General features: G+C 48.6%; 2 non-coding genes across 2 annotated transcripts; both read left to right on the forward strand.

Moving 5' to 3' along the window:
- Positions 1-1,605: 1,605 nt before the first annotated feature.
- LOC134495055 (small nucleolar RNA SNORA5) lies at positions 1,606-1,738 on the forward strand. Its single transcript, XR_010067751.1, has one exon. It is a non-coding gene; the product is annotated as a small nucleolar RNA SNORA5 (small nucleolar RNA).
- Positions 1,739-7,586: 5,848 nt separating this feature from the next.
- LOC134495054 (small nucleolar RNA SNORA5) lies at positions 7,587-7,721 on the forward strand. The gene has a single exon (XR_010067750.1). It is a non-coding gene; the product is annotated as a small nucleolar RNA SNORA5 (small nucleolar RNA).
- The last annotated feature ends 3,060 nt before the right edge of the window (positions 7,722-10,781 follow it).

The raw sequence follows: 10,781 nt of genomic DNA on the forward strand, positions 1-10,781 counted from the left end.
CCCAGCCGGCTTTCGTGCCTAAGGCGGGACTAGGACTCTCCTGCCACGCCTGATTGGCTCTTGGGTTGAGAGAGAGGGACTGGCCCAAGGGCACCCAGCCGGCTTTCGTGCCTCAGGCGGGACTAGGACTCACAGCCTCCTGGTTCCTAGCCCAGCACCCCAGCCACTAGGCCAAACTGGCTCTCGATTCAAGGTTATGACGCGCACCAACATAGCACCCACCACAGATTTGGAAACTGAATGAGAAAATGGCGGCTCCTGGCTATATATACGGTCCCGCAAGGCCCGCCCCTAGAGCGGTAGCCTAGCAACGCGCTACGAACTCCGAATCGCGGATTGGCCCTCTGTCTGCATGGGCGGGGAAAAGACCACTGTTGTTGTTTATTCGTTCAGTCGTTCTGAATCTTCCGGTTGAGAAAACGGAGGAGTTGCACGTCCATCCTATATCGACTCCCACTAATGCTGAGGTAACGAGCCAGCCCAACAGAGCGTAGCTGCATTCAGGGAAGAGGATAGGGAAGAGATAAGAATCTGGCTCTTACTACCCCCTCATTCATTGTGCTTCTTTTCGGCCCTTCGTTGGGCAGTCGGAAATGGAAGACTGGTCATCCTGCCTCTGAGGAGTGAACTGCACCGCCATTAAGAAAGATGGCGTCGAAGGGGTTTCCGGCTACTCCCCTTTGGCCGGCCGAATGAGAAGGCAAGACGCTTTCCGGTTGAGGAGGAAATGACGTTTCAAACGTCACGGCCGTTTCCGGCTCTTCGGAGAGCGGGGAGAGCGTGGCGGGCAGAGCAGCATGGCGGTCGCGGGAGGGGACGAGCCTGGCGGAGGCCCGAAGGCGGAGGAGTTGAAGACGTTTTGGCGACGGGAAGGGGCAGCGGAAGCCCCGGTAGGCGCGGGGCTGGGCGGGGCCGCCGATTGGGTTGGGGTCGCCCCTGGGGCCCGCGCGCGGGCGTGGACTTCATCTCCCACAATTCCTTGCCGTTGGCTCTGCCGGAGGGCGATGATGGGGGATGAAGTCTGCCGGCCGGATGCCCCCCGTTCGGCCTCGGCGACGGGGCCGGCCGCCTCCGCCCTTGCCAAGGCGGGTTCGCCCAGCGCTGAGGGTCGCCGGCAGCCCGCTGGCGAAAAGGGACTCGGTGGAGGGGGGCCAAATGCCTCCCACAGGAACACCCCCCCCCCCCGCCATGCTCTGTAAGTGCTCCAGCAGGTTAGACTCGTAGCGTGGGAAGGGACCTCAGAGGCCATCAAGTCCAGCCCCCTGCCGGACTGGGGTGCCACGGAGCCCTGGTTGAGAAACCCTGGTCTGGGAAGATGTCCGCGGTAGGGTTCTGCCGCTGTCAGTACAGAGTTGGAAGCATTCCTGATTTCCTTGCAGTTGATCTTTAAATGCCTGTCTTCTAGCGTTCTACCCTGAGGCCAGAGCAGGTCCCTAAGCAGGAGGCTGCAGAGCCGCTTGGGACGGAGGCGGAAGCTGAGAAGAACACGACGCCGCCGTCCGACAGAGAGAGGTAAAGCAAATGTAACAAGGGAGCTTTCTCGCTTCAGAATCCCTTTCCACCCTGCTCTCTCAGCAGCGAGTGGATTTGTCTGGGGAAGGTCTCTGCAGTTGTGTCAAATTCATTGGCCACCTTTTCATGGTGGGCATTGGTCCAAACAGCTGCCAAAGTGATATCTGTAGTTCATGGGCCTCGGAATTCTTTGTGGGTTCTGGGGATAGTTTTTCTGCAGACATTTGTATCCGCCCTTCTGTTCCTCTGCGTGTGCGCCATTGCACAGACAGGGAGGAAAGTCTCCAGCGGGATCCTGTTGGATTAGACGGAATGAGCCCACTGTGGGCCCGGCTTGCTACTTACTTACGGGCAATTCACAGAAATAACTATGAAATAAATGGTGATTAAAAACAAAGATGGCGGAAACCGGACAACAGAGAGCCAGTTTGGTCTAGTGGTTAAGGCAGTGGGCTAGAAACCCGGAGACTGCAAGTTCTAGTCCCGCCTTAGGCCTGAAAGCCGGCTGGGTGACCTTGGGCCAGTCCCTCTCTCTCAGCCGAAGAGCCAATCAGGCGTGGCAGGAGAGTCCTAGTCCCGCCTTAGGCACGAAAGCCGGCTGGGTGCCCTTGGGCCAGTCCCTCTCTCTCAGCCCAAGAGCCAATCAGGCGTGGCAGGAGAGTTCTAGTCCCGCCTTAGGCACGAAAGCCGGCTGGGTGCCCTTGGGCCAGTCCCTCTCTCTCAGCCCAAGAGCCAATCAGGTGTGGCAGGAGAGTTCTAGTCCCGCCTTAGGCACGAAAGCCGGCTGGGTGCCCTTGGGCCAGTCGCTCTCTCTCAGCCCAAGAGCCAATCAGGTGTAGTAGGAGAGTTGTAGTCCCACCTTAGGCCTGCAAGCTGGCTGGGTGACCTTGGGCCAGTCCCTCTCTCTCAGCCCAACTCACCTCACAGGGTTGTTGTTGAGGGGGAAATAGGAGGGGGAAGGAGTATTAGGTATATTCCCTACCTTGAGTTTTTTATAAATTAATAAAGACGGGGGAAAAAATCTAAAAAAAAAAAGGCAGCCAAAGCAAACCCACATCACCCAGAAGGGGGCTTCCATCACTCACCAAAGATCTGGGCAAAGAGCCAGGTCTTCAAGGCTCTTTTAAACACCAGCAGGGCGAAGGCCATCCGGATCTCTGGGGGAGCCTTGTTCCAGGGAGCGGGTACTATGGCAGAGAGGGCGCACTTTGGAGTGTGCCAATCCTGCAAAATTGGCTGGGCAGGTACTATAGGAGATAGGCAACCAGCTCTGTTCTGTTTGTCTAGCCAGTTTTTCTTTTCCTGTATCCTCTATCTTGGATACTGTCTTGACAATAGTTTCTCATCTGCCATAAGTCCCTAGTGTTAGAAAAGTAAAAATCAGCATACTTGGAGCCTCTGTAGCTCAACATAATACTAACCAAATATCTGTGCAATGTAGTGTGAATAAAATTCTCCATCATGCCACTTTAGCTGCTTATTTTTCAATAGTTAAGCTTGTATCTGCATTTCTTGCCAAAACTGCTGTACAGTGGCTCCATTTGCATAACACACATGATGTAGTTACGGAATGACCATTTTCTGCATTGCATGGTACACTGTCACCATATACTGACTGAATGGACTGGGTTTGCACATCACTCTACCCCCAGTTTCTAGCCTTTACCTGCCTGACTCATAAAAGTTAAAAGTCTTTTTGAAAGACAAAGGAGAGCCCTTAGAGGGTCGGTAAGGCTCAAGCACATAGGAATTAGTATTCCTCAGATCAAACTGTGTTGCTACCTTTATTTAGAATCAAATATGAGTTGCACACTGTTGCCGTCGTAGGCTTTGTTGTTTATTCATTTAGTCGCTTCCGACTCTTCGTGACTTCATGGACCAGCCCACCCCAGAGCTTCCTGTCGGTCGTCAACATCCCCAGCTCCCCCAGGGACGAGTCCGTCACCTCTAGAATATCATCCATCCATCTTGCCCTTGGTCGGCCCCTCTTCCTTTTGCCCTCCACTCTCCCCAGCACCAGCATCTTCTCCAGGGTGTCCTGTCTTCTCATTATGTGGCCAAAGTATTTCAGTTTTGCCTTTAAGATCATTCCCTCAAGTGAGCAGTCTGGCTTGATTTCCTGGAGGATCGACTGGTTTGATCTTGCAGTCCAAGGCACTCTCAGGATTTTCCTCCAACACCACAGTTCAAAAGCATCGATCTTCCTTCTCTCAGCCTTCCTTATGGTCCAGCTCTTGCAGCCATATGTTACTACAGGGAACACCATTGCTTTAACTATGCAGACCTTTGTTGTCAGTGTGATGTCTCTGCTCTTAACTATTTTATCGAGATTGGTCATTGCTCTTCTCCCAAGGATTCAGCGTCTTCTGATTTCCTGACTGCAGTCAGCATCTGCAGTCATCTTCGCACCTAGAAATACAAAGTCTTTCACTGCCTCTAAATTTTCTCCCTCTATTTGCCAGTTATCAATCAAGCTGGTTGCCATAATCTTGGTTTTTTTGAGGTTTAGCTACAAGCCAGCTTTTGCACTTTCTTCTTTCACCTTCATCATAAGGCTCCTCAGTTCCTCTTCGCTTTCAGCCATCAAAGTGGTATCATCTGCATCTCTGAGATTGTTAATGTTTCTTCCAGTGATTTTAACTCCAGCCTTGGATTCCTCAAGCCCAGCACGTTGCATTATGTGTTCTGCATACAAGTTGAATAGGTAGGGTGAGAGTATACAGCCCTGCCGTACTCCTTTCCCAATCTTAAACCAGTCCGTTGTTCCGTGGTCTGTTCTTACTGTTGCTACTTGGTCATTATACAGATTCTTCAGGAGGCAGACAAGATGACTTGGTATCCCCATACCACTAAGAACTTGCCACAATTTGTTATGGTCCACACAGTCAAAGGCTTTAGAATAGTCAATAAAACAGAAATAGATGTTTTTCTGAAACTCCCTGGCTTTTTCCATTATCCAGCGGATATTGGCAATTTGGTCCCTAGTTCCTCTGCCTTTTCTAAACCCAGCTTGTACATCTGGCAGTTCTCGCTCCATGAACTGCTGAAGTCTACCTTGCAGGATCTGGAGCATTACCTTACTGGCATGTGAAATGAGTGCCGCTGTTCAATAGTTTGAACATTCTTTAGTGTTTCCCTTTTTTGGTATGGGGATATAAGTTGATTTTTTCCAATCGGATGGCCATTCTTGTGTTTTCCAAATTTGCTGGCATATAGCATGCATTACCTTGACAGCATCATCTTGCAAGATTTTGAACAGTTCAGCTGGGATGCCGTCGTCTCCTGCTGCCTTGTTATTAGCGATGCTTCTTAAGGCCCATTCAACCTCACTCTTCAGGATGTCTGGCTCTAGCTCCCTGACCACACCATCAAAGCTATCCCCGATACTGTTATCCTTCATATACAGGTCTTCTGTATATTTTTCCCACCTTTTCTTGATCTCTTCTTCTTCTGTTAGGTCCTTGCCATCTTTGTTTTTGATCGTACCCATTTTGGCCTGGAATTTACCTCCAATGTTTCTAATTTTCTGGAAGAGATCTCTTGTCCTTCCTATTCTATTGCCTTCTTCCACTTCCACGCATTGTTTATTTAAAAATAATTCCTTATCTGTTCTGGCTAACCTCTGGAATTTTGCATTTAATTGGGCATATCTCCCCCTATCACAGTTGCCTTTTGCTTTCCTTCTTTCTTGGGCTACTTCTAGTGTCTCAGCAGACAGCCATTTTGCCTTCTTGGTTTTCTCTTTCTTTGGGATGTATTTTGTTGCCGCCTCCTGAACAATGTTGTGACGTTCTGTCCATAGTTCTTCCGGGACCCTGTCTACTAAGTCCAGTCCCTTAAATCTATTCTACGCCTCCACTGCATATTCCTTAGGGATATTAGTGAGCTCATATCTAGCTGATCTGTGGGTCTTCCCTAATCTCTTTAGTCTGATCCTAAATTGTGCAAGAAGAAGTTCGTGATCGGAACTACAGTCAGCTCCAGGTCTTGTTTTTACCGACTGTACAGAAGTCCGCCACCTTTGGCTGCAAAGGATGTAGTCAATCTGATTTCGGTGTTGTCCATCTGGGGAAGTCCATGTATAAAGCCGTCTCTTAGGTTGTTGGAAGAGGGTGTTTGTTATGCAGAGTGAGTTGTCTTGGCAAAATTCTATCAGCCTATGTCCTGCTTCGTTTTGTTCTCCCAGGCCATGCTTACCTGTAATTCCAGGTGTCAACTGACTGCCCACCTTAGCATTCCAGTCTCCCGTGATGAAAATAACATCTCTTTTAGGCGTGTTGTCCAGTAGGTGCTGCAGATCCTCATAGAACTGCTCTACTTCAGCTTCTTCAGCATCTGTGGTTGGGGCGTATATTTGGATCACTGTGATGTTAGATGGCTTGCCCTGAATTCGAATTGAGATTGTTCTATTGTTTTTTTGGATTGTATCCATGCACTGCTTTAGCCACTTTACTATTAATTATGAAGGCTACTCCATTTCTTCTGTGGTCCTCTTGTCCGCAGTAGTAGATCTGGTGGTCATTTGATGTGAAGTGGCCCATTCCAGTCCATTTCAGTTCACTGACGCCCAGAATGTCTATCTTTAATCTTGACATCTCACCAATAACCACATCCAATTTGCCCTGGCTCATAGATCTTACATTCCAGGTTCCAATGGTGTGTTGATCCTTAGAACATCGGATTCGCCATTCACCACCAGCACCGTCGGCCGCTAGCCGTCCTTTCGGCTTTGAGCTAGCTGCGTCATCACGTCTGGGGCTAGTTGAGCTCATCCTCTGTTCCTCCCCAGTAGCATTTTGACCATCTTCCGACCTGGGGGTCTCATCTTCCGATGGTATACCAACATATCTCTGGTTGTACTGATCCATTGAGTTTTCACGGCAAGAATACTGGGGTGGGTTGCCATGACCTTCCCCAGGGATCGCATTTAGTCTAACCTCTCTGTGATGACCTTCCCGTCTTGGGTGGCCCTCCACGGTTTAGCTCATGGCATCATTGAGGTGCTCAAGCTCCAGCACCACGACAAGGTAACGATCCTTTCGTAGGCTACTGGCAATCTAAAACAGAGAGGCTGGGGAAGGGTTGATGACGTTAAAAATCAGACATGGATCAGGATTCGATGAATGAACTTTAGGGAATACAGTTGGTATTGATGCAGTAGAAGTCCTTGTTCTGATGCAAAATGGCCTGGCAGAAAAGGGTGTGAGATTTCTCAAGGCAGACCAGGCAGCTTGGTGGCATCCGAGCATGAGGTTGTGGTACCTTCAAGACCAGTGGTAACAAACACAAGGTAAGCAGTTAATGTGAAGAGTACAGTCATGATGAAGATTTACAGATAAATGCTGGTTTATGGAACTGAACTGACAAAAAATGGAATGAGCATCAATTAAGGAAAGAATACTTTTTTACATTTTCCCACCATCTTTTTCTCTAAAGGAAGCTGAATTTCCTCCTATTGCAGAAGACTTCAGATTAAGATGGCTGATGTCATGCACATCACTTGATGGCTAGGTGGCACCAGCTGCCTTTTTAAAATCTCTGTACAGGTGAGTAGCAAGGAAGTAAGGAAACCCTTGGTCTTGAACAATTGCCTGTAAGATTATGGGGTTTGGGGTCAATTTTGATGTCTGTCACAATGAATTAGAAAGCGTTGAAGTATCTCCTCTGCCATCTTTCAGGGATTATCCCTGAATGCTACTTCCAGTGCATGAAACAAGGAAGGCTAATGTGTTGACAGAAAATCAGAACTAGGTGACCATAAGTTCTAGTCCTGCCTTGGGCACAAAACCAGCTGGGTGGGTAGCATTAGGCCAGTCCCTCTCGGCCCCAGGGCCAAGGCCAGGGCAAACCGCTTCTGAAACTCTTGCCTAGAAAACTACAGGGACTTTTCCAAGCAGTCGTCAGCAGTCAAGACTGACTTGAAGGCATGCATGCAGGCACAAGTGTTAATGAGCCCATTTAAGGGTGTGTTATATTTCAGAACATGCCCTCCTGAGGGTAAGTTCTACTCTCTGAGGCTCCAGTTGCTAGGCCAAAATTGTCACCTCTGCAGCTGCTTTCCTTTGTCTTAGAAGTGCAGCCATGTCAAATTCGGTCCCTGCCTGCTCCATGGTGGGGGCCGGCCCTGCGGCTGCCACATCAGACTTGTAGTCCATGGGCCCGTGGTCCATGTTGTTGGACCTGGGGATAAAAATATGCTACAGACACGTGTAATGTCTGGATCAGTGAGGTTGGCATTTCTCTGCCCATTCTGTAGCTTCAGTGGTTTCTCCAAATCAGCTGAGAGGTTGTGTTTGGCCATTTTCATTTATTTTTAACCCATTTTGCTTTGAACAGGCACCACGGTTATGTATCTAGGACAGCCTTTCTCAACCTTTTGACCTTGGAGGAACCCTTGAAATATTTTCCAGGCCTCAGGGAACCCCTGCACATTCAGGCTCAAATAGAGGCCACAAGTTACAAAATTATTGAATTTATTTCACGTGTAGGCCTTTATCTATGCATCAATAGTGTTTGTAAAATAAAAATAAAGAATGAAACTTGCCTCTTTCATGTGAAGTTGCCCGAATCTGAAATAATTTTTTAAATAAATCGTGATCTCCCAGGGAGCCCCTAATGACCTCTCACAGAACCCGAGGGTGCCACGGAGCCCTGGTTGAGAAACCCTGATCTAGGAAAATGTCCGTAGTAGGGTTTTGCCATTGTCAATATAGAGTTGGAAGCATTCCTAATTTCCTTACAATTATTGCCCATGGTGTGTTTTCCTGGTACTTACTTTGAGTAGACATGCACAGGACTGGGTTAGAAACAAGGCTCACCCACCATGCCTCGCAAGTGAGCTTGTTTGGTGTTCTTCGCCCTTCGTGATCCTCTGCATGCAGAGTTTTGCCAAAGCCCCGTATTGTCATTAAACTAATACCATCTTTCCACCAAGCTCTGAGGAAATCAAGATCAGCAAGAATGTAAGAACCCTGTTATTTTTTTTTTAATTTGCATCCACCCAGTTTTTTTTTTTTTTAGCACAAATGCCCAAATCTTGCCTGCACAAAGGTGCCTTCACTTCCTGATGGAAGTCCAGTAGAGTTGGAACTAGCCTCACTCCCTTGACAAGGAAGTCCCGTTGAGAGGGCCTGAGCACCAAACGTACCTCAGAGGGTGGAGTAGCAGGGCCTTTCCTGAGCATCTAAAATCTTGGACAGGAGAGAATGAAGCCTCTTGGATAACAAAGTCTCATGTCAGAGGTCGAACCTAGAGAACAGTCTGAGTTGCGACTGTACACTAATCCAGAAAAAAATCAAGGTTAAAGCTCACCCGGCTTCACATGAGTGAATACAGATATAACCTTGGAAGATGATGTGGTCTGGTCACCTGTAGATGTCTGCTTCCTGTGACCCAGTCAGGGTGTTGTGTGAACGGGGTCGCTGAGTGTGTTCACCCTATGGAGGAAGATCCCTTCAGTGGCAAAGGGGATCAGGCCAGCCAGTTGTCCCTGGCCTGCACAGCCCTGGGATCAAGATGTTGTTTCATCTGGAGCGGGTCCCATTCCCCACTAGCAGAACTGCTCCAGTTCGGATGCAAAGAGATGAGCTGTTGGAAAATCTGGGGTTGTGCCTTCTGGGGCAGAAGGGAGGATTCTGGCACATCTAGTCCCTCTCATCACCGAATGGCTTTGTTCGTTGCCCAGATGCTCGTGTCACAGAGGTATAACATGGGCAAACCTGGGAACACCCAGCGCTGTGTTTTGGACCAGTCGTCGCTTCTGAGTGGTCTTCAAGGGCAGGCCCATATAAAGTGCACTGCAGTAATCCAAACCGGAGGTGACTGAGGCGTGAGTGACTGTGCACAAGGCGCCTCAGTCCAGGAAAGGGCGCAGTTGGTGCGCAAGACAAATCTGTGCAAAGGCCTCCCAGCTACAGCTGCCGCCTGCTCATCAAGCAGGAGCCGTGAGTCCAGAGGACCCCCAAATTGCACACTGGCTCGGTCTGGCGGAGCACAACCCCGCCCAGGTCAAAGATGACAGATTACCAGACCCTGGGGCCAAAACCCCAAAGCCCCTCCATCTTGCTGGGGTTGAGTCAAAGTCAGTTCCTCCCCATCCAGACCCTCACAGCCTTCAGGCGCTCAGTCAGCAGTGCAGCAGCAGCATCTGCCCAGCCAGGGGTGGAGATGTGTAGCTGGGTATCATTGGTGCATTGATGATTCTGCACCCCGTACTGTTGAATGCGCTCACCCAGTGGTTTCATGTAGATGTTAGAGGGGAGAGATCCGAGTCCAGAGGAGCCCCACACTGCAGGGACCTGGGGCTCGACCGCTGCCCACCCCCCTGACCAGCACTGACTGGAACTGGCTACGGAGAAAGGATGAGAACCACCGCAAAAAAATGAATTGAATTAATTAAATTAATTAAATAAAACAGTGCCTCCCAATCTCCAAAGCTGGTCCAGAAGGATACCATGGTCGATGGTATCGAAGGCCACTGAGAGGTCCAGGAGAACCAGAACACTCTTGGTAGATCATGTAACTTAATTTTTTTTTTAATTTTATGCATTAGAAGGAACTAAGATTGATAGTAATTCAGCTCTTTCTTTTTTCTTTTTTTTTAAGTATTTAAAGATTGATTCATTTTACTTTGGAGTCCTGGGTATGACAAAAAGATGGGGAGTTGATTTTTCTCAGTGTTGGTTTTATTCATTTATAAATGACGGTTTTTGCAGAAAGAAGCCTTCTACAGTTTTTAAAAATAACTTTATTATTGATTCCCCAGCCAGGTCCTTTCTCATCCTGAAAGTGGTCAGGAATAGGAGTTCTTAAGTCGAACTTTCAGCCTGTCTCACTTCCTGGGAAGATCCGGAAAAATGTCTGGCAATGCTGCATCCACGCTCCTTTATTTGGAAAAGGCCGAGGAGGAAAGCAGCCATTGCTACTTTGTTCAGGAAAAGCCCCATCCAGAGGCCAAGGGTGGACTGTCGCTGTGAGCCTGTGAAGAAAAGAGAGTGGATGGTTTTGATTTATTTGTAATGAAGCTTAAAGATTCTGTTAGTATTGTAGCTTCCTGTCCTGATGGAAAAATGCTGCCTTTTTAAATACATTTACTTGTTCTAGGCTTTCACCATTTATGTATACAGGTAGTCCTCGACTTATGACCACAATAGGGACCAGAACTTCTGTTGCTAAGCAAGGCGGTCTTTAAGTGAGTCATGCCCAATGTTACGACCTTTTGCCATGGTTGGTAAGTGAATCATGTGGTTGTTAAGTGAATCCAGCTTCCC

Source organism: Candoia aspera, chromosome 3 (genome assembly GCF_035149785.1).
Source record: "Candoia aspera isolate rCanAsp1 chromosome 3, rCanAsp1.hap2, whole genome shotgun sequence".
Classification (NCBI taxonomy): domain Eukaryota; kingdom Metazoa; phylum Chordata; class Lepidosauria; order Squamata; family Boidae; genus Candoia; species Candoia aspera.